This window comes from Sciurus vulgaris, assembly GCF_902686455.1.
Source record: "Sciurus vulgaris genome assembly, chromosome: 11".
NCBI classification, from domain to species: domain Eukaryota; kingdom Metazoa; phylum Chordata; class Mammalia; order Rodentia; family Sciuridae; genus Sciurus; species Sciurus vulgaris.
In genome coordinates this window covers 127,013,234-127,019,247 of record NC_136472.1, presented here as the reverse complement: position 1 = coordinate 127,019,247, position 6,014 = coordinate 127,013,234, and the positions used below count along the sequence as shown (strand labels likewise).

Below are 6,014 nucleotides of genomic sequence, written 5' to 3'. Positions count from 1 at the left end.
GCTCCCTGCCATGATATTCTGCTTTGCCAAAGACCCAAAAGAATAGAACCAAGTGAGCATGGACAGAAATCTCTGAAAAATATGAGCAAAAATAAATAATTTCTCCTTAAATTTGACTTTCTTAGGTATTTGGTCGTATCAATGAAAAGATGACTAAGACAAAGGTATAGTTACCAATGCCTGCCCGGTTCACTAAGCCTCATAGAGTGTTGTCTTTTAATTTTCTGATATGTATTGAGTCACAGAAGATTTCAAAAATGGAATTCATTTCAACATGAAAACTACATTCCAAAGAAGTATAAATATCCCATTTTATGATGAAGAAAGTGAAACTTTGTGATAAAAACCTTCAATTCTTAGAGTTAATGATAGGCTAGGATGAGAAAAAGATATTGTGTTTGATGTGGATATTAAGAAATATATTTTATAGAAGTATGATCTGTAAACTAGAAAGGCAAGAAAATATGTATATATGTATATATTCCCTATAGAGTCTAATACAAGAAAGTTAAAGCAGGCAATGAGGTCTGAACATGTTTTGAGAGATGGTCCTAAATGGAGGACCAAAATTGGACAGAGAAAGAAAGTGGAGATAGATCATATTTTTAAAATCCAGAGAAAAGAGAATGGTGTGAGAAAAGAGTGGTTAATGTTGTAAGGAGTTCTTACGGCTCACTAGTCAGTTCTCTTTCCCATTACACAGGCAAATATCTCTCTTTTTACTTTCTTGAAAACTCAGTCTATATGTATCTGGACACACACACATGGACTTGTGCACACATGCATGGATACATACACTGTTTTTCCTGCATTATTTTCAAGGAAAACAAAGGCTATTAAGCAGTCATTTCTTCACTTTTCTTCCACTAACCTTAAAAATAAGCCTGCATCCATACTGGACCAAGAACATCTAATTATCCCTTTTTCTTTTCATTTACTATATTAAAATGTGCATAGGATACTATTTATACTTATAATTTAGCCATTTTCAAGTGCACAACTCAGTGGCATTGAGTATATAACTATCATCATCATCATTTCCAGAACATTGTCATCATCCCGAACAGAAAGCCTATATCTGTTAAATAATAAGTTTCTGCTCCCAGCTTCCCCTGCAGTCCCTAGTAATCGCTGTATGAATTTGTCTATTCTAGATACTTCATGTAATTAGAATCATATTGTAGTTATCCCTTTGTGCCTACCTTATTTCGTTTAGCATGTTTTCAAGGTTCATGCATGTTGTAGCATGTAAAGGAATCATCTTCCTTTTTTAAGGACAAATAATATTTCATAACATGCATATACCAAATTTATTCACTCATCTATTGATGATCACTTGGGTTTTTTCTATCTTTTGGCTATTGTGGATAATGCTGATATAAACATTGGTATACAAATGTCTGTTTGATTTCCCGCTTTCAATTCTTTGAGGTATATAACCAAGAATGGAATTGCTGAATCATTTGGAAATTCTGTTTAGCTTTTTGGGGAACTGCTATACTGTTTCCACAGTGATGACATTATTTTACATTTCCGCCAGCAAAGCACAGGAGTTTCAATTTATCCACCCCTATACAAACACTTGTTCTTTTCCTTTTCTACCTTCCTTCCTCCCTCCCTCTCTCCCTCCCTCCCTCCTTCCCTCCTTCCTTCCTTCCTTTCATTCTTTTTGTTAATAAACATCCTAATGGGTGTGAGGTAGTAGTACTTCACAGTGTTTTTTGTCTTTCCTTAATTACTAGTGATGTTGAAACACCACAGTTACATGACACCAAGAATATGGCAAGGCCTTAACCATATGTGTGTCCTATGAGGCTGAAGACCTTTACTTTTCTTCACAAGAGAAATATTGACCTCTCTACAGTCATAAAAAATTACCAATAATCCTCTTCCCTTTTCCATGGTGATAACCCAGGATAATGCATTCTTCACATTCCCTTGCATCTTCTTTTTTATATATTCTAATTAGTTATACATGACAGTAGAATGCATTTTGATCCACCATACATAAATGTAGTATAACTTCTCATTCACCTGGTTGTACATGATGTAGAGCTACGCAGGTCATGTAATCATATACACCATAGGGTGATAATGTCTGGTTCATTCTAGTATCATTCCTACCTGCATGCCCCCTCCCCTCCATCACTCCCTTTTCTCTAGTCCAAGGTACCTGTATACCTCCACTCCTGCTATTGTGAATTAGCATCCACATGTCAAAGAAAACATTTGGCCTTTAGTTCTTTGTGATTGGCTTATTTTTCTTAATATAATATTTTCCAGTTTCATTTATTTATCAGTAACTGCCTTAATTTCATTCTCCTTTAAGGCTGAGTAATATTCCATTGTGTATATATACCACAGTTTCTTTATTCATTTATCCATTGAAGGGCACTTAGTTTGGTTTCATAGTTTAGCTCTTGTGAATTGAGTTGGTATAAACATTGATGTGGCTTCTTCACTGTAGTATGTTGATTTTAAGACCTTTGGGTATAAGCCTAGAAGTGGGATAACTGAATCAAATGGTGGTTCCATTCCAAGTTTTCTGAGGCATCTCCATACTGCTTTCCATAGTGGTTGCATCAATTTGCAGTCCCACCAGCAATGTGTGAGTGATGCGGATATGTGAGTAAGTTTTGGCCAAAGTGTGTGACTGATAGTACTGTGGTTAGATTCCACAAGCCCTCTCTAGAAGGTAGGATGCCTCTGCATTCTACCCCATCTCCTTCAATTCTTCCCTCATCTCATGATTGACATACAGATGTTGCCATCTTAGTCCAGGAAATCAAAGCCATATGCCACAGATCCAAATAACAAAACAGGCCTGGAACTCTGAGTTTCAGGAAAACCACACCAGTCTTGAACAGACAAGGCAGAGTATTTTTGTAACCAGAAGGACAACCTTCTATCTTATTTAAGCCACTTTTATTGTATAAGCACTGATTCCAATTGTAATGAATATTCCTCAATACATTTCTCCTTATTTACTTTAAGTAATAATGGGATCAGTCCTGTCCTCTTCAAGTCTTATTCTGTTTCTTAAAATATTTTATTAGTTTTAATTAGTTAGACATGACAGTAGAATTAATTTTGATACATCATATTTAAGGGAGTATAATATATCATTCTTCTGGTTATACATGATGTAGGATAGTAGATTGAATCAGAAATTATTACCCTGTGGTGACATTATTACCCTGAGTACATATATAACTATATAATGGTGGGATTCTACATCAAGTCTCATTCTTTCACCTGTGCTCAGGATGTGCCATCCCTCCACATGTTCATATCTCTGAGGGACTTACTCATCCTCGTGTCTCCTAAGTCTTCCCATGTTCATATCTCTGAGGGACTTACTCATCCTCGTGTCTCCTAAGTCTTCACATGTTCATATCTCTGAGGGACTTACTCATCCACGTGTCTCCTAAGTCTCCACATGTTCATATCTCTGAGGGACTTACTCATCCAGGTGTCTCCTAAGTCTTCACATGTTCATATCTCTGAGGGACTTACTCATCCTCGTGTCTCCTAAGTCTTCCCATCCTTCTTCCTTTTTACTGACACTTGCTCATCAGCATTCAAGCGAGTCTTTCCCAATGTGTAAAAGCAACAATAACATCCTCTCAGACTGTAATCTTCCTTTCCTTCATACTCCTCTTTCTTTCTTAACAATAAACCATCCACATTTTCTCACTCTGCTTCATCTCACTACCATCTCCCACCCTATGGTTCCGCCTACAAAACCATTCTCATCAAATAATTAGAAGATATTATTTTGACTAATGTCCTTTAATCCTTTAGAAATATTTAACATTACAAATATCCCTACCATCCCCAAATTTACATCCTTTGAGCTCAATGTTTTCATGTTTCTCTGATTTTTCTCATGTTTTTGGTCACTCCTTGTTAATCTGCTTTACCATATCTCTTCTCTTCGCAATCTTCAAATACTAGTGCTCTGCCCTCATTACTATCCATGTACTCTATTCTCTCACTAAGTAATTAATTGTATCTGTGTTGAAGACTTCCTTTGGCAAGCCCAGGTACCTCACTAGAATTCCAGCTCCATCTGGCTAGCTTCATATCGTAGAGTTTCTCAGAAACCCATTGTGACCCAAATGGTGTCCATTACCATTTTTCTAAAGCCACCACTGAACCACTCACTCAAAGATTAGAAATTCTGTTATCCTTTTCTTTATCATTTATTATACCTTTTTCTTTCCATCTCCAAGTCTCAACCCTCTCCCTCCAAAACTCCGGAATATCTTCATATCTCTCCATTTCTCCAACCTTCGTGCTGGTGGCCTTCTGCCTACCTGACTACAATATCCTCTGAAAGATTCCCTTTCCGCTGGTCATATCTCCTTTAATTCTCATGTAACTTGAGTGCCTTTTTGATATTTTCACCAACCCCAACTAATGTTACTAATAAATTAAAACCAAAAATCTGACCATGTTACTATCTAGCTTGAAACCTTTCAACACATCCTCTTCCTTCATTATAAACATCTTTAATAGGAGCCATGCAAGTGCTGAGCACTGGCTACCTCTACTTATGACTCTTGTCTTTCTATGTACATCCCCCTTCTTCTCACCACTTTTCCCGAAAACCACACAAGTATACCCAACCTAGCCAGATTTGATTTTGGAATCCTGAATTCCTGTCACACTGTTCCACCTCTACACTTCAGCATATACAGTTTCCTAGACTTGTAGAAGTTATCTCTCCTCTCATCTCGATGAATCTATTCATGTCTGTCTCTCAGTTTTAACACCTCTTCCTTACAGATGACTTCTTTGGCCTGAAAGTTCTCCTAGGTGTTGCTGTAGTAGACCTGACTTGCTTTATCCACACTGTTTTGAATTGTCTATTCGACTGAGCATAAGAACCATGTCTGACTTGCTGTTCATGCCCAGTACACAGTAGGGTCTAAATAAATGATAGTGGAATGGATGAAATATAAATATGAGCAGAACCTGCCCATTTCCTCAGATGTATTTTTGTTGCTTCTGTTTTATCATAAATCTTGGTGATGTGGAATTGTCATGTCTGTGTCATTTGAAGACGACACAAAACTGTTGGTGACAGCTCATCAAGATTCTAAAATAATCTCGCCGCCCCCCGGCCAGCTCCGGCCCGCCTGCAGGTTGCTTCAGAGACCAGCACAGGGCAGCCAGGGACTTCCCCAAGCAGCCCGGCTCCCTCCGGCAGGAAGCGCCTTTCTAGGCTAGCTTCTCAGAGCAGACCGCCCAGTGAGAGCCTTTCTACGCAGAGCCAGCCACAAGTCCCCAAGCCAGCGGAGACCTCCGACCCACAAGCAGCTTCTGGGACCAGGATTGGGCAGCCAGAGACCTCTCCAGGCAGACTTGCCCCCCTCCAGCTGCAGGCTTTTTCCACGGGGAGATCCAAGATGGCACACTAGAGGGTGACTGTGTCTCCAGTTGCTCCAGAACTCAGGATTCAAGAAGGGGAGGCATTGAGAGACTTGGACTAAAATAGAGCCACGGGGTGAGTCTCCCCCACCCGGTGAAGTGCTGCCGGGGTGGCAGGCCCAGATTTGGGTGGCTAATTAGAGTAGGACAGGGCAGATAGAGTCTCCCCCAGGCAGCCCTGAGCACTCTGGTGGTAGGCTCCTCCCACAGGGCCAGACTCTCTAGCTTCTGGAGCAGGCCCCCCAGTGAGAGCCTTTCTGCACAGAACCAGCACACTGCCAGCTCCGGCCCGTCCACAGGTTGCTTCAGAGACCAGCACAGGGCAGCCAGGGACTTCCCCAAGAAACCCAGCTCCCTCAGGCAGGAAGCACCTTTCTAGGCTAGCTTCTCAGAGCAGACCGCCCAGTGAGAGCCTTTCTACACAGAGCCAACCACAAGTCCCCAAGCCAGCGGAGACCTCTGACCTGCAAGCAGCCTCTGGGACCAGGGCAGGGCAGCCAGAGACCTCTCCAGGTCTCTCTCCCTGGAACCAATAGCGGGCTAGGGGCAGTGTTCTTCGAAAGCACTGCATCATCAAG

At 40.6% G+C, this 6,014-nt stretch overlaps 1 protein-coding gene across 7 annotated transcripts in view; it reads right to left on the bottom strand.

Moving 5' to 3' along the window:
* NTM (neurotrimin) overlaps positions 1-6,014 on the bottom strand; it is a 962,543-nt gene that overhangs the window by 939,103 nt on the left and 17,426 nt on the right. The window lies entirely within an intron of this gene.